Genomic DNA, 26237 nt, shown 5'->3' with positions numbered 1-26237 from the left:
TGATCCATGAGGAACTGGGGGGGGGGACGGAGTTGGGCGACGCGGCCTCCCTTTGGACAAGGCCGCACTCCGTAGGCCCTTAAGGCACCCACAGCTGCGGCTGTGTAGTTGAGACCTGGGCCACCAGGGGCGGGAGTTTGGATGGGGACTGGTATTTCGATATTGGGGCCTGTTCTGGGGGAGGGGGGGGACTCCACAATTGGGGATTGTTGGTTTGTTTGTTTGACACTGTTGACCCTGGGTACACCATTGACAGGGCTGTTGGGGAGTTTTGTTTTGCACACAGGGGGCACCATCCCCGCCGGCGGGCTAGACCTGGGAGGAGGGTTTCGACCGGATCACTGGGATAATGGCTAATGCAAATGTTTTGACTTGTATGACCTGGAATGTCCGGGGCCTTCACACTATGCAACGCAGACACAAAGTGCATGCCTTCTTAGTACGGAGGGGAGTACACATCGCGCTGCTGCAGGAGACGCACCTCACACAACGGGAGGGGGAGGCCTTACAAAGGAGATGGCGGGGCCAGGTTTACCACACCAACTATTCGGCTTATGCGCGAGGGGTGCTCATATGGATTAGGGCAGGCACACCTTTCCAACTCTCACGGCATTGGATTGACCAGGAAGGGAGGTATGTGGTGGTGGAGGGGAAACTCGAAGGTAGAGATGTAGTGTTAGCTAGCATCTATGCCCCGAACACGGACCAATTGGCTTTCTTAGCTGCACTGTCGGGAACGCTGGCCCACCCCCTTGCGGGCCCGGTCCTGCTGGGGGGTGACTTTAACTCCATTGCCGACCCCCTGCTGGACAGGTCTCACCCCCCCCTTCGTGACTCCCCGGTACACAGACTCTCTAAGGGAAGGAGGGACTGGCAGGAGAACTGGGGACTCGTAGATGTCTGGAGAGGGCAGCACCCGACTGATCGGGATTACTCGTTTTTCTCAGGGCTCCATGACCTACACGTACGACTAGACGCTATACTTTGCTCCCGGGAGGTGCTGCCGTGCGTCACCGGCTCGGAATACTTAACGAGGACAATCTCAGACCATAACCCGCTCTTGGTCCGACTGGCGTGGGTTATGGGGAAGCCCAGGGTTCCGCTCTGGAAACTGAGGCCTGAGACACTGGAGGACCCCCTCTTCGGGGAGGCCCTTGCGGAGGGCGTGACCTCGTATTTTGCGGAGAACGCAGGGACGGCAACCTCAAGGGCGATGGAGTGGGATGCCTTTAAGGTAGTGGTAAGGGGCATCTGCATCCGAGACTATGTGGGCGTACGGAAGGTACTGCTGAGGGATTTGGCGAAGGCAGACGAGAACCTGAGGGAGACGGAGAGGAAGAGGCCGGGGAGGCCGGAACTCCAGGACTCCCTATGCTCGGCCAAGGAGGCGGTAGCCGTTGAGGTGGAAAGGCTTCGAGCTTTCGACCACAAGCGGTACGTGCTACGCTCCCATGTAGAAGGCGATAAGGTTGGCACCCTCCTGGCATGGCTGTCGAACCCCTCCAGAAGATGCGCTCCCATACTCCAGCTGCGGGATGCGACGGGAGCGGTACAGCAGACCCAACTGGGCATAGTCAACGTGTTCCAGCAATACTATGAGGGCCTGTATAAGAGTGACCCGGGCGGCAGGGCGGGACTGGTGGGTCCCTTCCTGGCTGACTTGCCCCTAGGTCAGCTAGAGGCGGAGCAGGCGAAGGACTTGGGGACGGACATTGACGCGGGTGAGATACGACTAGCGGTGAGGCGGATGGCGAGGAACAAATCGCCGGGGATAGACGGGCTCCCCATAGAGTTTTACGCCCAACACCTGGACATACTGGCCCCCCGTCTTCAGACTGTTTACAAGGAGGCAAAGGCAACGGGTCGACTACCGCAATCGATGAGGGAGGCGCTGGTGGTCCCACTGCTGAAGCCCGGCAGGGAGAGCACTGACCCCACGTCATATAGGCCCCTATCTATGCTCACCGTAGATTATAAAATCCTGAGCTCCATTTTGGCGGCGAGACTCCTACCGCACATGACGGGGCTGGTGCATGACGACCAAAACGGTTTTATACCGACCCGCAACACCACGGCTAATATCAGGCGGCTCATCCGCATCATGGACGGGCTCACCGAGAGGACTGGGACGGAGCTGGTCCTGTCGGTTGATATTGAAAAGGCCTTCGACAGCCTCGAGTGGGACTACCTCTACGCTGTCATGGAGCGCTTCGGCCTGGGAGCTGGCTATATCCAATGGACTAAGGTCCTTTACGCGGAAGCGATTGCGAGAGTGAGGGTAGGCCCGGCGGTATCCCTGCGATATCCGGTGGAGCGGGGCACCCGACAGGGCTGCCCCCTATCACCGCTCCTTTTTGCGCTGGCCATTGAACCGCTGGCGGCCGCGGCCCGGACGGGACGGCACATCCACGGAGTGCAGACCCGTGACGGACATCATTTCATTTCGCTGTATGCTGACGACTTATTGCTTTTCCTCCGCGACGGAGGGGAGGACCTGAGGAAGGCGGAAGCTCTACTTGAGAGATTCGGAGAGATGTCGGGCCTGCGGGTCAATTGGCCCAAGACAAGCTTGTTCCCGCTGCTGGAGGGCACTGCCCAACCGCAGCACCAGTCGGAGGCGACTTGGAACCCTACCTGCATGAAATACCTGGGGGTTCATATCTACCACAAGCCGGAAGACTTACTCGAGGGCAACCTGGGACGGTGCGTGCGCGGACTGAAGGGCTGTATGTCCTTCTGGTCCACATTACCGCTATCAGTAGCGGGCCGGATTTCCCTGCTAAAGATGGTGGCCCTGCCGAGATTACTGTACTATTTCCGGACGCTCCCAATTTGGATACCTGGTTCCTTTTTTAGGCTCCTCAAATCTCAGATCACGTCGTTCATCTGGGGAGCGGGACGTTGCAGAGTAGCGCTGGCCACGCTCTCTCGCCCGAAGGATGAGGGGGGGCTGGCGGTGCCGGACTTCGAGCTCTATTACCTAGCGGCCCAATTGCAGATATTCACGCAGGAGGTCGCGAGGGTTTTCCGGGGCCCAGAGGAGGAAAACTTGAGGGGAACGCCCAGGCACGTCCTAGCGTACATAACCCTCCAGCAGCGGCTGGACAGTCGGGACTTATCGCTGGAACAGCGCACATACCGGCAATGCTGGAATCGGACCCAGAGGAGAGCAGGCTCCCGGCGCCCCTATGCGCCAGAGATACCACTGGCCATGCTGACGGCACTGCCACATGGCGGCGATTGGTCGTGCCTGCAGGAGTGGGAAGAAGCGGGAATTCAGGTGGTTGGGGACCTCTTTGAGAGTGGAACACTGCTCCCGTTCCGGGAGCTAGCAGACCGCTTCGATATTTCGAGAGGGGGTTTCCTGCTGCACGCAGCGGTGACCCGGGCGATGCATGCCCACTGGGGCACGGGACTTGGAGAGCCCGAGACGGCAGCGGCTTGCCAATACGCCATGATGGCAGCGGGCACGATTAAGGCAGTTACATGCCTGTATAACCGAATGGTTAGGGAGAATATCCCTCCTCTCGCATCCCTGAAAGCCAAATGGGAGGCGGATCTGCACAAGGACATTCCGGACACGACCTGGGCGCAACTTGTCCGCAGGGCCCGTAACAGCACAAGGAACGCCAGGTTCCAGCTGATACACTACTATGTGTTGCACAGGGCGTATATGACACCAGGTAGAATACGGCGGTATTTTGGAGACGACACGGCAGCCTGCCCCCGGTGCCCGGAAGAAGGAGCTGAGTTAGTACACATGCTATGGGCGTGCCCGCTCCTGCGGGGCTTTTGGCAAGAAGTGGGGGAAGTACTGAATGAGGTGACGGAACGATCGCTAGAGTATGGACCAGCCGAATGCCTGTTGCACTGGTTCCCCCACACTCCTAAAAATAAGCTCACGAGTAAGTTCATCGACATGGGGTTGATGATAGCGAAGAGAGAGATTACCAGGAATTGGAAGGCGCGGCTGGGGCCTACTCCACGGAGGTGGCGGCAGGAGTTTCTGAAATGGGCCTCGGCTGACAGCACGCATAGATACCAGGTAGCGCGCAGGACCCCTAGCCAGACAGCAGCTGACACCGCGACAGCATGGGAAGTAATGGTGCAGGCGCTCAGGGACAGCGAGGCTGACGCACAGGAGGAAACTCCCGGAGGGGAGGGCATAGAGGGAGAGAGTTGAGGCCCCAGGAACAGCAGGAACACGGGGAACATGGAGCTAGCTTCCCAGAGATAGTTTTAATGAAGCCTTAGGCGGGGGATGGTGTGCGGGTTGGGGTAGGAGGGGGGGGGGGTGTTTTAGGGGCTTGCGCGGGGAGGGGGGAGTTGGGGCTCAGCGCGTAGTTTGGTAGGGTACTAAAAGTAGGCATACACTTAATCCGGACATTCACCACTCCTCTCTACGGAACGTCAGGCATGGCAGTGCAGATACTTTACCGCCGCCCGACCCCCGGGTTGTGGGCCGGAAGGCTGTGTAATGATTAACGAAATGTAATGTCTATCTGCTGACACTTAGGTTGCTGCTGCTATCCGTTTATTGGCCTGTACAGGTGTGTCTACAATAAAAATTATTTAAAAAAAAAAAAAAAAAAAATGAAAGATATGGCGAGCATGAAAAAGCAGATGGCGGCAATGAATAATACGGGCAGACCGAAGAAGGTCATCGGACCAGCATTGCCGGGAGTAGTCCCCGCAGGGAGAGGTAAAAGGGCCAGGAATAGGGCGGCAGGGGGGGAGTCCCCAGTTCCCGAGTCACCCCCGGTAAGCCCGGTTAGTCCAGTCGAGGCCCCGGTACCGATCCCGGATGCAGGCCAACCGATTCCGGTTGTAGTTACGCCCACCAGCGAGGAGGAAATGCCCCCGGAGTTGGCTGCCCAGTTGGCCGCATGGCTTGGAAAGAATACCGAGGGTGCAGCGGCACCCGGAGACACGGCCAAAGAGGCTAGGTTGCTAATGAAGCAGTTGTGGCAATCGCGAGATGCTGCGAAGGCGAATCTCCCTCTTGTCCCCTCACAGATTCCCTCGGAAGAACCAGCGGCTGGCGGTGGAAAATCAGCGGGACCAGCTATGGAGTCTGGTAAGCAGCCATTACCAATGGCAAATGGGGGGTCTTTGCCCTCAAGAAGGGAGAAAGTAGTTCAGCATATTCCACTGGCCACGAAAGAGATGATTTGGGCTGATAAATATGTAAATATGTTTTCGCTCCTGACTGACCATCACGAGATTGAGTATGTTAAGGCTCAGAAGGAATTGTTGCATCCGAGTGTGTGGCGCGCAAAAATGGCGGGCTTCAGGGTGGATGAGACGATCTCGAATTGGGCCAAGGCCTTTGGGATGTTTACTGCTATTATGGGTGAACGTAAGCCAGAGATTATGACTGAATTGGCCTGTTATCAGACACGCATAATGGATTTCTATGAAACATATGAGGGCGATCAATGGAGGGGTTATGATAGTAAGTTTCGTAAGGCCAAGGAGCACGATTCGTCTCTGACGTGGGACTGTCTCGACTCCGTCTCTTGGCAGAAGCAGCTCCTGCCGGGCACGACAAAGTCGTCCTCGCTTGGCGAGTATGGGTCGGCGCCTTCCCGCCATCAATCGGCGGCGCCCTTTCGAACAAGCCCCGCAGGTGATCACCAACCCAGGAGTGGTGGGAATGGGGGTAGAAAAGGGGTTTGCTGGAATTTTAACAGAGGCAAGTGCACGAGGCCACAAGGGACATGTAAGTTCAGGCATGAGTGTGCAGGTTGCGGACATTCTTCACACCCTGAGAGTTCGTGCAGAGCCAAGAATGGGGATACCGGGGGTAGAGGAGGAGCCAAACAGGTCTAATATCGGCCAAGGGGTACCACTACCTACCCCCGTAGATATCATGGCAATGATCCCCTGGCTAAACGAATACCCTGATCATGTCTCCGCTGGGGTGTTACGGGACGGCTTCTCGTATGGTTTCCACATCCCGGCGGGGGATTTTCGGGGGGACTCACTGTGTAGAAATCAACTGTCTGTTCAGCAGCACCCGGTGGTGGTAGAAAGCAAGATTGCGAAGGAAGTTGCCCGGGGCCGGGTCGCCGGCCCATATAGGCACCCGCCAGTTCCTAATTTCATTTGTTCACCGTTGGGAGTAGTCCCCAAGAAGGACCCAGGTGAGTTTAGGTTAATTCATAACTTGTCGGCTCCTAGGGGTCTTTCGGTAAATGATGCGATTGATCCAGGAGTCTGTTCGGTGCGGTACGCATCCTTTGATGAGGCCGTCGCCATGTTGAATCGCCTGGGGCCCGGAGCGCTGATGGCCAAATCGGATATTGAGTCAGCATTCCGGTTGCTCCCGGTACACCCTCAGGATCAGCGTCTGTTAGGTTTTGTGTTTCAAGGACGCTATTACATGGATAGATGTATGCCAATGGGATTGGTGTCAGTACAACGCGATGTTTTACAACGCGTTCCGTTACAACGCGATTTTTACATCGCAAATACCATTACAATGCATGCCATTACAACGCATGGCATTACATAGCAGATGGTATTACAACGCATACCATTACATCGTAAGTATTGGTAAGTATATCTTTTTTTTAAAAAATGTAATAAAGTTAATTAAATTAATTTAAAATAATAAAAATAATATAACATTTTTAAAACAGTAATTAATTTAATTATAGTAATTTAAAATAATATAATTAATGATATATAAAAAATTTATAAATAGAAAATAATATAATGTAATTAATTACAATAAATATAATTATAATTTAATTAAGTTATAAATAATACATAATATAATTATAATTAATAAAATTAAAAGAATTTAATTAATTAAACATTTTTAAATAATATAATTTAATTATAATCGTTTATTAATACAATTAAATTAATAATATATTAATTTAATATATTTAAAATAATATAATTAATGATATATAAAAAATGTATAAATAGAAAATAATATAATGCAATTAATTACAATAAATATAATTATAATTTGATTAAGTTATAAATAATACATAATATAATTATATTTAATAAAATTAAAAGAATTTAATTAATTAAACTTTTTTAAATAATATAATTTAATTGTAATCGTAAATTAATACAATTAAATTAATATTTGTAAATATTGTTATTAATTTAATTAAATTAAATTAAATTAAATTAATTAATTTAATTTATATAAAGTCGTAATACCCCTGTACCCCAAAACCCAAACCCTACCCTAAAACCTAAAAACACCCCTGTACCCCAAAACCCAAACCCTGCCCTAAAACCTAAAAACACCCCTGTACCCCAAAACCCAAACCCTGCCCTAAAACCTAAAAACACCCCTGTACCCCAAAACCCAAACACTGCCCTAAAACCTAAAAACACCCCTGTACCCCAAAACCCAAACCCTGCCCTAAAACCTAAAAACACCCCTGTACCCCAAAACCCAAACTCCATCTCTTGTGCTTATTTTGAGAAATTCAGCTGTTTTCTGCAATGGGCGTTCACCAGAGCTACGGGCTATACACAGGTGATGCACTACCTAGATGATTTTTTGTTCTTGGGGCCAGCCGGTGACACGGAATGTGCACAGGCTTTACTGGAATTTTGCAATCTCATGAAACGGTTCGGCGTGCCATTGGCACCGGGGAAAACGGTGGGGCCATCTACTTCACTCGAGTTTCTTGGAATTGAGCTCGATTCAGTGGAGGGATGCTTCCGTTTGCCCAGGGACAAAGTAATGAAATTTAGGGCCTCGCTAGAATTGTGCATTAGCAAAGAGAAGGTAACTCTCCATCAGTTGCAGCAAGCGGTGGGCCAGCTTAACTTTGCCCTCAGAGTGATACCAATGGCCCGCCCCTTTTCCCGCTCCATTGCACAAGCCATGGTCGGTCTCAAAGAAGGACACCACTGCACGAGACTGTCTGCAGAGGTTCGCCAGGATATGCGCATATGGTTGGCATTTCTGGCGGATTTCAACGGTCGAGTGGTATGGAGCAAACCACCAGCATCCTCGGACGAGCTGGGTTTGTGGACCGACTCGGCAGGGAGCGTAGGATTTGGCGCCATCTTTGGTAATCAATGGTCGGCGCAAACATGGCCGACATGGTGGCACACCAGTGGGCTAACAGGTAACATTGGGTTTCTTGAGTTGTTCCCCATTTTGGTGGCCCTGAAGGCATGGCCGGACGATTTCCGTGATCGCTCAGTGGTATTTTGGTCCGATAACATGACCGTGGTTGAATGCATAAATAACCAGGCAGCACGCTGCAAGTGGATTTTGAGATTATTAAAGGAAATTGTACTACTGTGCGTGAGACTGAACGTTCAGTTTAGGGCAAGGCATGTGCCGGGTGTACTGAACCAGGCGGCTAATGCACTCTCTCGTTCCCACATGCAGGCCTTCAGGGGTTATCTACCTTCAGCGGATCTAGTGGCGGCACCATTTCCCGAAGCTCTCTGGTCACTTGGTGCCCCGGATTACAGGACCTCGTGGGAGCCAGCTTAGCCCCCAGGACATGGAAGGCGTACGAAGGAGCGTTTCGTTCCTATTGTGCATTTTTGGGTCCAGCAGGAGGGGATAAGTGGGGATAGGAGGAGCATGTACTGAAGTTTTTGGTAGCACTCCACAAGGCAGGCCGATCAGCAGCAACGGCCAATAGGCACCGGGCCGCCATTGCATTCATGGCGCAGGCTTATGGCATCAAGGACCCTACATCGTCCTTTTTGGTAAAGAAGGCACCACGAGGGTGGCAACGCCTCGAGGGTCATAGAGTAGACGAGAGGCGCCCGATTGGGTTAGAAAGATTGTCCCTGTTGATATCGGTGCTCCCCGCGACATGTTCCTCCCAGTCCGAAGCAGTGCTATTCCGGGCCGCTTTCGCATTAGCATTCCATGGGGCTATGTGGGTGAGCGAGCTGGTGGCAAGAAATAAGAAGGATGTAGGGGGAGGCCTGTGTCGGGAACACGTTCAGATCAAGGGTGATTCAATGGTAATCACAATAGCCAGGTCTAAAACCGATCAGGGTGCGATGGGGGACAGTATTGTTGTCCAGCGCATGCGAGGGTCCCCCATGTGCCCGGTGCAGTGCGTTGAGGAATATCTGGCGCAAAGGGCGGAAGCATGGGGGGGAAGCTTGCTGAGACACACCGACGCCACCCCACTGACAAGGTTTCAGTTTCAGCGGGTGTTAACTTTGGCAATCGCGGCAGCCGGCTTGGACCCGAGCGATTTTGGGACCCATTCCTTCAGGATAGGGGCTGCTACAGAAGCTACAGCCAGGGGTCAGAGTGTGGAAATGGTGAAACAATTGGGACGATGGTCCTCGAACTGTTATAAAAGGTATGTGCGGTTGCACATGTTGTGAAGCTAATGTCATGCACTCACGCTTCTTGTCTTTTGTTTGATTTACAGTTTCGCGAGCTTGCGAGGCGGGGCGGACTGTGCAGTTGACCCGACACCTGGGGACCAGCGGTCAAAGACCACCGGCTGAGGAAAGAGTGGTGTGGGTCGTGGGCCACTCATACGTGAGGCGTGCCGCGGACGTATTCAAAGCAGGTGACATGATTCACACAGCTGGGGAATACGGGTACAGGGTGACCTTCCACGGAAGGGGCGGGCTCTGTATTGACCGGTTTCAATGTTTTGTCGAGGAACTGTTAGGGCGGACAAGGTCACCGCCGTCTATAATCATAGTGCATCTGGGAGGCAATGATTTGGTGGCGCTCGGTCGGCGAGTACTCCTCGAGCGGGTTCTATCCACTATTAGCTGGTTGGCAAAGAGGATTCCGGGGTGCACGATAGCATGGTCACACATGATTCCAAGGAAGGTGTGGCGGGGGGCCCTCTCTGTGTCAGCTTTGAATCATTCAGTAAAGAAAGTCAATAACAAGCTGGGTAGATTGTTTCGTTCAGGACAGTTGCACTGTATTCCGCATGGATGTATTCGGAGGGATAACATGTATCTCGAAGATGGGGTTCATTTGTCCCGGGAGGGGAATGTCTTACTCATAGGAGACTTCATAGCATGGTTAAGGGGTTTGTATAATCATGACCTTTAGTAGGAGTGTGGGGGGTCCGGATAGCCGGTCAACTATCCGGCCTGTGGCGGTAAGGTCATGATCGGTGAGCAGTAATTTCAAGATCCCTAGAGGAGGGGCGCCACCCATTATGGATGGGAGCGCCCGGGGGGAGGCGGCCATTGGCCCCTCACACGGGGAGGCGGCACCCACTAAGTATGGGGTCGCCGAAGGGAAGGCGGTCATAGGCCCCTCCCAGGGGAGGAGGCGGCTTGATGCCCCTCCTAGGAATTTCCCGGGGCCAGGATATCCGCGACGGCGGATGTGATGAACAGTGTGGGGTGGGAGGAGGGTCCACGCTACCTTCTAGACACCTCACACGAGTCCTCGGACGACCATTAAGATGGCGTCGAGTTAAATAAGGGGCCCCCGCTAAGACAAGGGAAATTGGAAGTTGGCACAGAGGTACAGTCCTCTGTGCGCCCGCCCCTCACACCGTGAGGGGGGAGTTCTGGTAGTAGGGATCTGACACCGGTTACGACCTTGCCGTTGGCCCGTAATGTTAGGATGTACAATTTTTATTTAGAAAGTATGCATTTGCAGGATGTTTAGACTCGGCTAGGAGAACCTTTGTATTAGAGATCTGTTAAGGTTAGCCAATAAACGTGACTGCATCGTAATGTATAAATGAAAAATTGTACATGATATGAAACTGTTATTTTAATGTTTTAATTTTGTTTCATATTTTAATAAATACGGCCGGGAGGGTAACTCCCTCCCGCCTTCCAAAAGTTCAGAACTGCGTCCGTCTTCCCATCCTTGGGGATTGTGTTGGGAGGGGGTGATAGGCATCCCGGCCATATGGAAAGGGGCGACCACTCGGTCCCCCCGAACGTATGGTAGGGTGCCCGGATCCCCCCGGGAAACCATTTTGGGCGGGGGCGTGTCTCGGCTGGTATGCCCGAAGCGGCGTAGCCGGGGCGCGCCTTTTCCCGCCCAAGAAGGGTTGTCCTAGACACCTACACCGTTGGCCACGCCCCGTAGGCGTACCAGAGGAGGGTACACGCCCTCCCGAAGAGGAATAAAAGGAGCAACAATCCAAAGAAGCATCATCTTGTTCCTGTGCTTGGAAGCTGCACCCTCTCGTTGCACGTGAGCCCTCGACGGAACAAAGAGCAATTTTGATCCACCCACCAGCCCCTTATGGCAACGTTAGTAGTGCAATGAAGTTGATGTGCTTTGATAGTATCTTTTTTCTCCAGGGTTTTTGTGTGTAATAAAGATGTCAATGTTTGAACTGCAATAAAATGATTTGCTTCATAAATTTTTTCTTTCAGTTGAGCGGAGTATCACAGTCTAATTAAAATGTGTTGCATGTGTAGATAAGTGGAGGAATATTACAATGTTCAGTTTAACCGCTTTATCGCTCTCTTCATTAGGTTCAAAAACGTCGTATTTATTTTGGTCGGGCGGTAAGGTCATGATCGGTGAGCAGTAATTTCAAAATCCCTAGAGGAGGGGTGCCACCCATTATGGATGGGAGCGCCCGGGGGGAGGCGGCCATTGGCCCCTCACAATGGGAGGCGGCACCCACTAAGTATGGGGTCGCCGAAGGGAAGGCGGTCATAGGCCTTTCCCAGGGGAGGAGGCGGCTTGATGCCCCTCCTAGGAATTTCCCGGGGCCAGGATATCCGCGACGGCGGATGTGATGAACAGTGTGGGGTGGGAGGGGGGTCCACGCTACCTTCTAGACACCTCACACGAGTCCTCGGACGACCATTAAAATGGCGTCGAGTTAAATAAGGGGCCCCCGCTAAGACAAGGGAAATTGGAAGTTGGCACAGAGGTACAGTCCTCTGTGCGCCCGCCCCTCACACCGTGAGGGGGGAGTTCTGGTAGTAGGGATCTGACACCGGTTACGACCTTGCCGTTGGCCCGTAATGTTAGGATGTACAATTTTTATTTAGAAAGTATGCATTTGCAGGATGTTTAGACTCGGCTAGGAGAACCTTTGTATTAGAGATCTGTTAAGGTTAGCCAATAAACGTGACTGCATCGTAATGTATAAATGAAAAATTGTACATGATATGAAACTGTTATTTTAATGTTTTAATTTTGTTTCATATTTTAATAAATACGGCCGGGAGGGTAACTCCCTCCCGCCTTCCAAAAGTTCAGAACTGCGTCCGTCTTCCCATCCTTGGGGATTGTGTTGGGAGGGGGTGATAGGCATCCCTGCCATATTGTGCTCAGACTCTCTTGGTCCCTTTCTTTCAGACAATCACACTTGAGCGCACCGCACAGCGGATCCTAGCGCTGTCAGCGGAGCCCAGGCACCAAAACCAATCTAGATCGCCATTGTGGGCGAGGCAAGAGGCCACGCCCACTCCGAGGCCACGCCCCCGCCCCACCGGTATAAAAACACTGACTGATATTGTATTCGCTGGAACCTGTTACCTCCTGAGGCGGAAGCCGGGAGCACCTTGATCCTCATTTTTAAAATACTTTCACTTGTGTCACGTATAATTTCTGTGTATTTTAGACTTCACGCTGCTTCCTGGCAGCTCAAAGACTCACTGTGTGCACTTGAGCGCACCGCACAGCGGATCCTAGCGCTGTCAGCGGAGCCCAGGCACCAAAACTAATCTAGATCGCCATTGTCGGCGAGGCAAGAGGCCACGCCCACTCCGAGGCCACACCCCCGCCCCCTTTCTGGCTTGAAATTATGTGCATCCACCGTACGCGCAGCGGACGGGCGCAGCGGGTGCGCCGTTTGCGCGCCGAAGGCGCGCCTAAGGCAAGCCCGTCTTCGCCCGTCCTCGCCAAGTCCTCGCCTCTTGCCAGACCCCCTGCACAAAAGTCAGAGGTAGCATACGTATATAACAGGAACCTACTTTGGTCACTCAACCCAGGCCCAAGATGTGACAATTTAGAGGGATGCATTGGACGAACCGCTCTTCAATGCAAGAGCTGCAATCTGGTTATACCTGAGTCACGTTTACTGAGCCACAAAGCTACCAGAAGGAACCAAGCTTCACTTACCATCTCTCAGCTCAATGTCAGATCCCTGGTCAAACACCATGCGGAGGTAAGAACGCTTTTAATAGACGAGAACCCAGACATTATGTTTCTGTGTGAAACCTGGCTTAGAGATGATCTAACCAGCATCCCCAATCTAGCGCTACCGGATGGGTTCTCCATGACCTTCATTATTAGGGACTCGAGAGGAGGTGGCATTGCCGCCATCTATAGAACTTCCTTTACCTGCTCTTTCCAAAAGGAAAACATTACTGCCAGTGAATGCGCACGCTTCAAAATATCCACGAGCCCTCGCTGCTCTCTTTCGGGCCTTTTTATCTACAGACCCCCGGGGCCCTCCTCGAAATTCATAGAGGAGTTCCTTGAGACAGCTCATGCACTGATCACTAGCTCTGCTAACTTTACTATCCTAGGGGACCTTAATCTCCACCTAGACGACACCTCGGACGCTAATATCAGCAATTTTTTAGCGGACTTATCAGCCCTGCAGCTGACCCCTCTCGTACAAACCCCCACGCATGTCGCTGGTCACATACTTGACCCGGTGTTCACCAATATCCCAGAAGCCAGAGCTGACGACCCCAAACCCATGGCCTGGACCGACCACTCTCTGGTCACTTTTTCAATCCCGATCGCCTCCCCTCCCGTTAAAATGGCTCCCACCTCATGCCTGAAACGGCCCTGGCACAAACTCCAAAAAATAGACCTCGCTGCTAGCCTAGGGGAACCTAACTTGGAGGGTACAAACGACATTGAAACGTCGTATGCGACCTTCCAGGACTGGATCACCAAGGGACTGGATGCTATTATACCGGCCAAGTGGACTAAAGGACGTAACACCCCCTCCAACCCTTGGTACGATGAGGAAAGAATGTAAGAAAGCGGAACGACACTGGAGAAAAGACTACAAGCACGAGGACAAAAACGCATACCTGGTCGTGCTCAAAGCATACCACAAAGCCATACGCACAGCCGGTGCAGCCTTCTACGCTAACGAGATCAAAGCAAGCCCCAACCCCACGAAAACTATCTTCAAAATCGTCCAAAAACTTCAAAACGGCGACAAGCCTGCCTCTCACATTACTTCCACTCAGCAGTGTGAAGATCTAGCCACCTTCTTCACTGAAAAGGTGAGGAAGATCTACAATTCCTTCACCCACAACCCTCCAGAGGACATCAATTCCCCCAACGCCACTTTCGAGGGCTCCAGGCTCACCTGCCTGCCAGCTATCTCTCGCGAGGAACTAACCAAACTCTGCAGGAAGGTGAAATCCGGTGCCCCGGCAGATCCTATGAGACCAGTCCATTTTCTCGGAGCCTTGGACTTCTTCCTTCCATCTTTGACCTCACTCCTCAATCTCTCATTCGCCACGGCCACAGTACCCATCTGCTGGAAACAGGCCTGGGTCCCTCCTATTATAAAGAAACCCACCCTAGACCCCTCCAAACCGGAGAACTACCGGCCCGTCTCATTGCTCCCATGGGTGGCGAAACTAGCGGAGGCCCACGCGAACAAAGTACTCAATGACCACATGGCGGAAAATAACATCCTGGACCCTTCCCAACATGGGTTCAGGCCGGGCCATAGTACGGAATCCGCTCTCCTTACCTCCACGGAACATTTGCGGAAAATCATGGACACCGGTAAAAGTGCCGCGCTGATACTGCTCGATCTCAGCGCGGCCTTTGATACGGTCTCCCATGACATCCTTCTAAAACGCCTGGAAAACATCGGGATCGTAGACTCGGCACTGGAATGGTTCCGGTCGTTTCTCACGAATAGGTCCTTCCGGGTGTCAGCCCCTCCTTTCATCTCCCAACCTCAAGACATAGGACAAGGAGTCCTACAGGGCTCTGCCCTCAGTCCATCCCTTTTTAATCTTTATATGCAACCTCTGGCGGAAGTTGCCAAAAAGTGGGATCTCACAATGGTGTCGTACGCCGACGACACACAGTTGGTCATCAGCCTTAACGAGGCGCCCTCCCCCGATGCCACTAGATTCAGGGATGGACTGACCGCCGTCGCCAATTGGATGACGGCAAATTGCCTTCAACTTAATGGAGGTAAAACCGAGGTGCTGCTCTTGGGCAAGAACCCCAACAGCTGGAGTGACCTCTGGTGGCCCTGCTCACTGGGTCCAGCCCCTCCCCCAAAAACTCTGGCAAAAAACCTAGGAGTTTGGCTGGACTCTGCACTGAATTTCCAGTCCCACACCAAAAAAGTTGCAGCGACTTGTATCGGATTACTGAGAAGCCTCAATCCCATTCTAGGCTTCTTCGACCCCAAAACGCGGCAACTCATTGTACAATCGACCATCCTTGCCCGGCTGGACTACGCGAGTGTCCTGCTGCTAGGAGCTAACAAAGCTGAAATCAAGAGATTCCAACGGATACAGAATTCTGCTGCCAGGGCAATAGTAGGCCTGCCTAGAAGGTGCTCCGCGAGAGCTACCATTCACAGACTGCACTGGCTGCCCGTGGAAGCCCGCATCCAATTCAAGGCCCTCATCTTTGCCTTTAAAATTCTGAAAACCGAGGGACCCGAGCTCCTGCGCCCGCTGTTAACGCCCTACAACCCCCAACGCAACCTCCGCTCTAGAGGGCAACATCTAGTCTTGGTCCCCCACACAAAGTTCTGTCGCATCGGAGGACGTTCATTCAGACGGCTAGGGGCTAAGTTATGGAACTCCCTTCCCCTCCACATCCGTTGCATCGACAACCTATCAGCTTTCCGTAAAGCTATTAAAACTCATCTCTTCCCCCCCCTGTAGGTCTCCTTCTTTTCCTTTTTCAGCTGGTTATGATATGGTTCTAGCGCCGGGACGCCCCGTTGCTGGGGCAGCTGTTGCGCTTTACAAAATACATAACATAACATAACATAACATAACATAACACGTATGGAGTGGGAGTACAGGTAATACAGATACACCCTCCCTAACTCAGCTCAAGTAAATATACAAACAGTATCTGTTCCCTGATCCTGGTTTGAAACACAACATAATTTCTTTGATCTACAGTGTTCTTTGGTCTCAGGTATTTTTTCTAAAAAAGGACAAGCATCCTCACCCACCAAGGTGCATTATATACACGACCGTTGTGTATCCTGGATTTTTAGCTGCAACTGGGAAGCACCTTTAAGATCAATTAGTCTCTCAGAACACCATTTTTAATGTATTGGGTACCCCATTTACCTATAGAACTGCCATACAAATTATTTTCACAAAAATCTAACCCTCAAAAGAGCTCCAGGGGAGCTCATTACAGCTGCCAAGTATTGTCTCTGAGATGAGGCGTGGCCCATGGTGAAGCATGCCGCTCCAGGGACGAGGGCCTGGATGACACCATTAAAAAATGATTTCGTTGACTTGTTCACTGGTATATTATTCAGGGTCACCCGGGCAAGACTCTCTGCAGAACTGAGCTGGCTCTCTCAGGGGTCCGCCTGAAGGCTGGGGCCCTGGGCTGGAGGCCACTTTGCCCATGCCTTAAAACGTCTCTGAGTGAAACACCAGCACTTGATAGGTAAGGTAATAGAAACAACCAGAAGTATGGACAGTCTTTAGTTTCTCCTTACATGTGAGACAAACACCAATGATTACAAGATCAGAGTGTAATAGAGACAAATCAGATACCCTTCATGATGTTTCTGTGTTGTGTCTCTTAATAGGCAAGTTTAATTGAGCTTGTTGGCTCCTACTAGTAGACAGGGGCATTGAAAAACCTTTTGTAAACAAAATAAAGTGTTAGGTGGATCATAGTTCCGAAAAGCTCAGGAAAGGGCCTTAGATAGATTAGATGTCCTTGTTATACTGATAGTGCCTTTTGATTAGATAGGATCTGAGTATTAGTAATATTGATAGACTTAATTTGCCCAGTAAACATGGCAATCAAGATGCTGTCCCGGGGAATAAGGCTAGCATAGTTAAAACTTGGTAACGTGCCATCAAAAGTAATACAAGATGGCACGCCATGAGAATTTTTGCCTTATAACCTGCCATCAGATGTACTACAAAGATGACAAGTCATGAAAGTTACTCTCAGATAGCATCCAAGTAGCTGGGTATTCTGTAACAGACGACAACCGTACTAATGAAAGAGAATTATGGAGTAGGTATCTCACTAAAGATGATTTCATTTGGTCTTGTGTTATTCTAAGAAAATATTTGAAGGGTTATACTTTGTTTTTTATCTAGGAGAAGTTTCAGAGTTATCTAGAGTCTTTGAAGGAGAAGTTGGAAGATGTTCATAAACTACAGCACAAAGAAGAGCTGAAAGAAGCAAAGTTTGAGGTAAGACTTCATTATTTAAGATATATGAAGAAAGGACTGCAAACATACTTTTTCTTTGCACATTGTACAGTCACCAGTTTGACTACAGTATGGACAAAAGCTTTAAATGACCACTTCCACTCCACATACTTGTCTCTTTTTGAAATCCGCAAGAACCGGAAAACTTAGCTCTTCGAATAAGTCTCCTTTAGCCCATGGTTAGCCTCAATCACCTGTGATGCACCAGTATACCCTCATGGGTGATAGGTAAGGTAAGGTAAAGTTTATTGTTCAGTTAATTAAAACCTTAACAATTTTGCTGTTTGTGACATCCGAAATTAAAAACTGAAATTTAAAATCATTCATCAATTCAGTGTATCAACAATAAGACATAATACACATTTAAAATCTACTGATAGTGATAAGAACTCTCTAAAAACCAATGAATAGGTGCTAGAACATATGCACTGCTATTTTGTACAAGACGGGCAGACATAAACCAGAAATTAACAGGTGTCAAAGTTAGTAGCTTCATTTACGGCAAAGAGTTTGTTTGTAATTAAGGTTTGCCCTTTGTATGGAATATGGTTTGAGGGCTCTTAATGGGAGGACTAGCTCGGATAAAGGGGGTGCACACACTTACAACAGACCTAACCACACATCAAGAATTGATTATATCTTACTTGATGTGTGCTTATGGAATTCAGTTAAGGATATGGAAATAGTCCCCTCAGTTGAAAGCGACCACAATCTGCTGTCCTTTACCCTAACCGCCTGGTGGTCTGTCAGCGGTGAGGGTCCCATATCTAGACCCATAATCGACCTAGGTGACTCGGAGGTTACTCCTTGCGGCAGGCGCCTGAAGTGGTCAAAACTTCTTTTGTCTTCCGAAAAACTTGAGGCTGTGTCCCAATTGTTGGTCTTAGCCAAACATAACTTAGGCATAGTTGAAGGGGGCCGGGGGGAGGTATGCGAAGTATTTTGCGACCTAACCGGGGCCTTGACAAACCTGTTCACTGTGCGCCAAAGAAACTCGGGGCCAAAAGAAAGGGCCATTAAAAGTGACGGGTGGTACACCAGTAACTGCAGGGAGGCGAAAAAAAATCTTGTCGAGGCAGTAAAAGCAAAATCCCCAGTTGGAACAAGGGAGGCGAGGAAGGCCTACTCCAAGGCTATTCAGACAGCAAAGAAGGAATGGGAGTAGACATTTTGGGCTGATTTGTTGGCTGCTACTAAAGGTAAAGATGCCAGGGAGTTCTGGAGATTGATTGGCTCCCGTAGAAGACCCGATGATACCCTGAGGACTTGTACTATTCCACCCCAGAGCTGGTCTCATCATTTTGGGGGTCTATACTCAGCAATTGAAGGTCCCCTAAACGACCCAGCTGCTTTCCCCTTTTCTATGGAACCAAATGCCCTTACCCTATTTACACCACGGGAGGTTGAGAATGCCATCAAGTCTGTGGTCCCATTGAAAGCTGCAGGCCCGGATGGGCTCCCACGGGACTTACTACGGGCCTATCCATCTGACTGGGGTCTTATGATCTCGGCCCTCTTGAATGCCATCTTAGAGGGTGGCCCGATCCCAGAGTCATGGAGGGGGGCAGTGTTGGTTCCCATTTATAAAAAGGGAAGTAGAGTCATACCAGGAAACTATAGGCCAATAAGCCTGATTGACTCTTCACAAAAAGTAGCAGGAAAAGTGATCCTGGGGAGAATCTTACATTGGGTGGATGAGAACCAAGTCCTATCGGACTTTCAAGCAGGCTTTCGCTCAGGCACAGGGACAATTGAGCAAGTCTTTCGGCTCACACTCTTGCATTGGAAGATCGTGGAACTGGGCAAGGGCAGTCTTTATTTGGCCTTTATTGATCTGAAGACTGCCTTCGACCTAGTTCCCAGGGAGGAACTTTGGAGGGTTCTACATGGTCTGGGCTTGCCCCCGTACATCCTCTATCTCCTCACCAAACTCCATACCAACAATTTTTCCCAGGTCCGCTGGGGGAGAAATGGGGAGACAACAGACAGAATTCCGGTTTGTAGGGGTGTCAGACAGGGTTGCGTGTTAGCTCCCACACTTTTTTCTCTATATGTAAATGGTGTGGTGGAGCACCTGCTTCAGGTACCTGCGGACGCACCCTGTCTGGGGGGCGAACGGATTCCAACATTGTTGTTCGCGGACGACACCCTCCTCATTTCTAAAACCCCACAGGGGCTCCAGAAACTGCTGACCCGTTTTCAGGATTTTTGTGTTGCCAGAGGGTTGGTGATAAACGTAGAAAAAACGAAATATTTGATACTACGCCCACCTAAGAAATTGGGTTGCCCTCCAATTTTGAATTCGGTCCCTCTGGAGAAAGTATCCGAATTCGATTACTTGGGCTTACGTTTGAACGACAAGATGAACTGGTCTTCCCACATTCACAAGATGGTCCTTTGTCATAAAAGGGTGGGGGGTGCCCTACTAAAGGAATATCACACATCTTCCAGATCCTCAGTGGCACCCGCAGTTGAGATCTACAGGGCAAAGGGGGTCACCTCTGCCCTGTATGGTGCGGAGCTATGGGGGTATTGTAATGTGGACTTAATATCCAAGGCGGAAAATAAATTCCTAAAGGACCTCTTAGCCCTCCCCATGAGCACTCCCACAGTTCCGGTGCTTTTGGACTTGGGCTGTAAAAGCATCAAAGATCAGGCCCGTCTCCGCCCGTTGCTCTTATGGTCCCGCATATGGAGGGTTTCGGAACTAAAATCTTACGCCAAAGGCCTATCAGAAGTAATGGACATGGGGGGCTGGAACAAGATCAAGTGGCTGAGGGACACAAAAAATCTTTTGGGGGAATTGGGCCTGGGTCATTGCTGGTCTACAAAATCTGCTCCCCCAAAGGAGGTCCTCAAAAAACTTTATTGGGACTGGGTTTTTTGTCAGCAGAGCACGAACCCCAACCACTGTAATTCTACAACGGCGTTCCTCAGAATAAAGGATGTGGCACTATACGAACCCTATATGGACTTTATCACTATGCCACTGGATAGGACACTTTATTTTAAATTCAGAGTTGGCACTCTTCCAATAGGAGCAACTGTATCAAAGTGGAGGTCCCACGCTCATCTATCCCCCTTCTGTGCATGTTGCCCAGCCAGGCCTGAGACAGTGGCCCATCTGCTGTTCGAGTGTCCGGACTATATATACCCAAGGAGATTCTGGTTGAAACCCCTTTTTTTACGCCTTGGAACACGTTCACATTCGGTGGCCTTTCGGATTTTACAGACTGACACTTCCCCCCTTATATTTTGTGGGGTCTCCAAATTTTTAAAATGTTGTTGGTTGATTCGTTCCAAAAGACTGTCCATATCTGTTTAATTCTCTTTTAGCTAATTTAACTTAGGGGGTCCCCTAAAGTTTTATCTTTTTTTTAAATGTATGACATATTTTTACTTTTGAAACGTTGATTTTATACATGAATGTGATGCTTGTAAGATATCTTGTATATCGAATAAAGCTTTCAACCAATTAAGGTTTGAAGTCTTTACGTCCGAGCTGGTCATGACCACTTGCTGGCTGCTTTAAATGCCGATCTCAAGCCTTCTAAGAGTGGACACTCTCAATTCAGCATTGCCTTAACTGCCTGGTCGTGTATGAGGAGGACCTTAACCAGTTTGCAATTTATCTGGGGGTCCATTGAATCTAGCCCTTTGATTATAGCTGTCCGGCAAGTACATGTTCCTCTGTCTAGAAAAGCTTTTTTAGGTTTTGCCTCGCCAAAGATGCGCTCTGCGCATCTTTTCGGCGCAGGCGAAAACCTGATGAGAACTGTAGTGTGGCTTGGTTCGGCCCTCGTCATTGATTGGCTGGCTCCGTAAACGGAGCCTTGCCATTGGACGAGGGGCCTGTCCGTCAATGCCGGACCAGACACGGGGGCGTTCCCGACATTCTTTGGCTTTTGCCGACGTCACGGGACGCCGGGAACGCCCCCGTGTCTGGTCCGGCATTGCCGGCACTACTGCGTCTCTTCTCCCCCGTTTCCCGCCCCGTGACTGGCCGGCCGGCCAATCCTAGCGCGGCCGGCCGGAAGTGCCCGCCCCCCGCAGAAGAAGGAAGACGGCAAGCAGTATGGCGGAGGTTATGTGATCTGTAAACTCGGCAGTGTTCTCGGATAAATACGAACTAGAGGAGAGGTTCGAGAGCCTCCGTGAATTCTTCAGAGACAAGTGCAGACATTTGTTGGTTCGGCAGAGTGAGCTAGAAAGATCTGTAGACATGCTGGTGAGAGAGGTACTGAGGCTTGGCGAGGTCTGAGGAGAGAGGTGCAGAGGTATCTAAACGGCAGAATCGAGTTATTAAGCGTTACGCACAACAGGTGTTATGATCAATAAAGTGCCATTCATCACCGACAACCCGTGCATCTCGTGCACCTGCCAGGTAAGAGCCTCTCGGCCTGTCTCCGAAGGGGGGGAGGGGGGGGGGAGTCTGTCTTTTCTGTTCATGCGTTTATACTACAGCCAAACCTCAGCAAGGTGTGAGGTCAGGACGCCAGTCACACACAGCCCAGTGGCGGGTTCACGCTGAGGAAGCGCGTGACGGTAGCTGGGAAGGCGCGAGGCAGGTGCACCTGCACCGAATACTGCTCGTGCCGTGGAGCGCGCCTTTTAGTGTTTGAGCATGCGCAGCGGCAGGGTGTCTGCAGGTGCAGCGAAGGGCACCCGAAGCTATGTACGCGGCAGAGATTCACTGCACGACGTTAGGTAGAGAACGCACATTTGTGGCGTGTTTGTGTAACTGTGAGTGCTGGTGTGCACAGGGGTATTTGTGTCTTTGTGTGTTTGCCGGCGTGTATGTGCCTGAGTATTGGCTGTGTCCACATGTTGGTTTTTAGTGTGTGAGTTCGCGTGTTCCGGTCTCTGTGTGCCATGCCCCTGAGTTTACGTGTATTTTTAAGTCGGTGTATGCACCTGTTTGCGTGACTGTGTGCAGAGGGGTATCTGTATCAGTCGGAGAGTGTGTGACTCTGTATTCAACTGAGTGCGAGTGAGGGCTTTTTGTGTGTGGGATTGGGTATTGCGGTGTCTGTATGCCACTTACCTTATTTTCGGTGCATTTTATGTCGGTGTGTTTGTGTGTGACAGCGTGAGTCTGTGTATTCTTCGAGGGCGAGTCGGTGTGGTTCGTCCGGGTGTCCCGTGCGCGTGTATATGTTTGGGGCAGCGTCTGTTTGTGAGTGTGTCTGGATTGCTCTTTGTGTGCAGGTGTCGGTGCACCTGTCCTGTGTGCACTTCTGTCTGCATGCCTCTTTGTATATGTGGTGTATTTTTTGTGCCGTTCCCTCGCCTCTCTCCCTCCCCCACACTTCCAGTTATCAAACACTCGAAGTTTTACAGCTGAAAGCGAAAACTGTGCACCCATTGTTTCGTTTCAAATGTGATGCCCTTGACCGTCCAACTAGCTACAGCAACAATGTGACGCCACAGTGTGACAGCTCCCTGCTTGTAGTGATGTTGTAGTACAATAACCCAGACACACGCCTTTAAACTGCAGCACAACCCTCTTTAATTACCATCTGCTCTAGCAATCTTTCCTTTTGCAACAGGAAGTACACAACTTAATGTAAGCCCGAAACTGCTGTCATTCTTTCCTAAATCTGCTGTAATTTTTTTTCTGAGTAACATGCAATGCTGCTTTCATGGAAGAAACGCTGTTCGCTTCGGAGCGAACAGATCTGGGTGCAGCGTTTGTTTAATATTACCCCAGTCACCCAGCCATGATAGTAAGGACTGCATATTCGTCCTAATTGTAGACTTTGTTGTGCCCATGGAAGGCATGCGTATTTATTCTGGGATTTAACATTGCATTGTAAAGTTTCTTATTTGATCAGTTCTGGTGTATATTCTGGGTTAAAACTTTGGCTGGGTCATTTTGGTGTGCTCAAAATTTGATTGCTTCCCAGGAGTGATTCTCGGATTTTAGATTTGGTGCGTGGATGCTTAGAGTGGGTAGAACAAGGTGTGTGGCTGGTCTCGGTGAGGGCTGCTACGCCTACGTCTTAGGTGTGGAGAGTTGGTGTGCGAATGCGCAGCGTGGAGGCCCACTCTGCAGGGGAGCTCAGGGTGACTGGTTTTACAGGGATGAACTGGGGCAGGGGTGAGACCCTCCAGGTCTTTGTTTGAGATGCTCATTCTATTTCTCTTTCATCCAGTCCAGTCTTGTTCTTTGCATTCTCGGGCTTATAATGAGAAAATCAGTTACAAGACCCAGAATACAAATAAAATAACTTAGTTAAAATGAACCACTTACACGAGGCAGAAGGGACCTTGAGCGATCTGGTTTTGCAGATTGCTGCTCAGTTTGGTGCAAGGTAGGTAAGGGGAGCAGAATCTTGGCAGTTCGACAGGAGTGTCAGGGAGGACACTGGAAGGAGGAAGGTCTTTGGATGACTCGGCAGAAAACTTTAGCATGACCATGTGAAACCATTCCATAGGAATGTCATTCATTTAATTGAGTTTTGTGCAAAGTGCACTTGTTACACAGTGCATCAGTGTATATCGAACCATCCTTTGTAATGGTTTCTACAAGGCATGACACGCTTGTTAATTCTGCTGTGGTCTCCTCTCAGGCTGCCTCTATCCTGTGCCCACCATGTGCTGACTGACTTGTTTCCATCCCCCTCCCCTGCACACGTATTGCTTTGTAGATTGCCCGCGAGGCAGAAGCTGCCATCTTTCACCGTCAGCTGTTTGAGGAACTCCGGCGGGTATCACCCCTAACTTGTGACCCAACTGAAGCAACTGCTGTTGGAGCTGTGGAGGCCTCCTTCAAATGCTCCAGTGGAGCCATTATCGTCCTCACCAAGTCTGGAAGGTAGGAGATCGAAGGTCATATTGTGGTCAAGCTGTTGGAGGTCACAAATCGGGTGTGGGATGGAAAGCAAATGTTAAGTCAGCTGCCTTTTGATCCGGGGGGACTGGAAAGCTTTTCTTAATATATTGAAATGTTTTTTTCTTCCTGTGAGGGATATGGTCTAAGACACAAGTGCGTGCTCTTGCTTGGACTCCTTGCCTTTCCAACATTGCTGGGTCTGACGTTGATATTTTAAGTGGGTATTCTTAGCCTAGTGTAGCTGGCTACTTTCCCCACTTCTTCAAGCTCCTGACATAGTCTCTAGTTTCTGCGCTGAGCTTTCATACTGATACTTATACTTATGCGGTTTCTGGCATGCCTCTTCCTTTTTCAATTGCAGAATGTTTTTAGTGCTAAATCTGTATTTGAAGTCATTACACTTGAGGTGGTGGGATAGATTAATGGTCCTTATATTTACCGAATCATTGGTGTAACCACCCTCCACCAAAATGTCATCTCCCCTTCCTATGAAATCTTAATTCTCTTCAATCAAAACCTTATTATTCCAAGGTAACTTAATTACCGTTTCTGATTAACAGAAAAATGTTGCAGGCCTGTAAGTGCTGTTCTGCAGCACTGGTATCCTTCATAGATTCTCATGCGTCTCACCTCCTTCGCCTTTGTGCCCCTGTTGCCTGCTTGTGCCTCTGTGTGCCCCTGTTGCCTGCTTGTGCCTCTGTGTGCCCCTGTTGCCTGCTTGTGCCTCCGTGTCCCCCTGTTGCCTGCTTGTGCTGTGTGGGTGTGTGTGGAGGGCTCTGTGTGGCTGTGTGTGTAGGAAGCTTTGTGTGGCTGTGTGTGTGGGGGGCTCTGTGTAGCTGTGTGTGTGGGGGGCTCTGTGTGTGTGGGGGGCTCTAAGTGGCTGTGTGTGGGGGGCTCTGTGTGGGGGTGTGTGTGGGGGGCCTCTGTGTGTGTTTGTGTGTCATTTGCGATAGATAAAGCTAGTGGCATTGTAAATGACAATGCCATTTATTTATGTTAAAAAAACATAAATAAAAATAATGTCAAGAGCAATGCCAATAGCTCTAACTTTAACAAAGGCAAAACCATTGCATTGTAAATGCTTGTTTAATAAGGTGACTCGCGCTGAATGTAGTTTCTTGCAGATGCATATCAGGTGGATAAGATCTTCTTTAGGGCACCAACACAGGCAACATATTTTTGATTCAATGTTTTTCTACCTAGGGGCGTCTGCCAGTGAGGGATATTTTCCAAAGCGCAAGGCCATTAGCTGTTTTTTAAAGTGGACTGAAAGCTAAGCTAAGCTAAGTAAGCTGCCGGCTTTGTAGTTAAGTACTGTCCACGAGTGGGATCTCTGGCTAAAAATGCATTTGTCTAGTACAAGAGAATGAAATGTTGCAGCTTTGTTAATTGTTGACCTAAATGTTGAAAAGAACAAGTTCTTTTTCCAGAGCACTAAAGTGCAAATTGATGTGCAAATAGCGCATATATGATGACTTAGGCCCTTTCTCTAGCTCTTGCCACAGAGCCGCGTTTAGTCTTGAGTCCGACTAATTGTGTTTATGCGGTACCAAACTTTAATTGCTGAATATAATCTGCCCGCTGTCTCTTTCAGTAAGCCAAATCCCAGACGCAGTTGTGCTGGAGACGTCATTGGAAGCTGAAAGACTGTTTTAAAGATGCTAGTCGTTAGATTGTTAAGAAGAGTTGCATCTTTTCCTTGCAGGGCTACGCTGGTGTATGTTAAAGTTGGAAGTGTTTTCGCCGATATGGTTTAAATAGGGGGGCCTCCTCCTTGCCACTGTCTTGTAGCCAAAAGATAGTGCACTAGCCCGTTGAGCAATGTCATTTTTCTGCTCTCTATAATTTAGTTTACTGTCGCTATAGAATCCCAGGTATTTGTAGCTCAACACATTCTCCAAGGTGTTATTCAAATTTAGATAGCATAACATAACGCATATGAGGATTTTACTCACTCTGAATTGCAACTTTCATGTGTACTTCCCTAGGATATAAAACCATAAAATCACAAAAGGTACTGAGTGCCATCATTTTTTGTTTGGATGGTTTGTGACGG

General features: G+C 49.9%; 1 pseudogene across 1 annotated transcript in view; it reads left to right on the top strand.

The window, feature by feature from the left end:
* Positions 1-26237, top strand: part of LOC147717622 (E3 ubiquitin-protein ligase TRIM39-like) — a 346887-nt pseudogene that overhangs the window by 85207 nt on the left and 235443 nt on the right. The window contains exon 2 of the transcript XR_015295600.1: positions 17233-17328. The product of XR_015295600.1 is annotated as an E3 ubiquitin-protein ligase TRIM39-like (transcript). The remainder of the gene's footprint in view (positions 1-17232; positions 17329-26237) is intronic.

This window comes from Lissotriton vulgaris, chromosome 5 (assembly GCF_964263255.1).
Source record: "Lissotriton vulgaris chromosome 5, aLisVul1.2, whole genome shotgun sequence".
Classification (NCBI taxonomy): domain Eukaryota; kingdom Metazoa; phylum Chordata; class Amphibia; order Caudata; family Salamandridae; genus Lissotriton; species Lissotriton vulgaris.
This window is presented reverse-complemented; position numbering and strand designations above follow the sequence as displayed.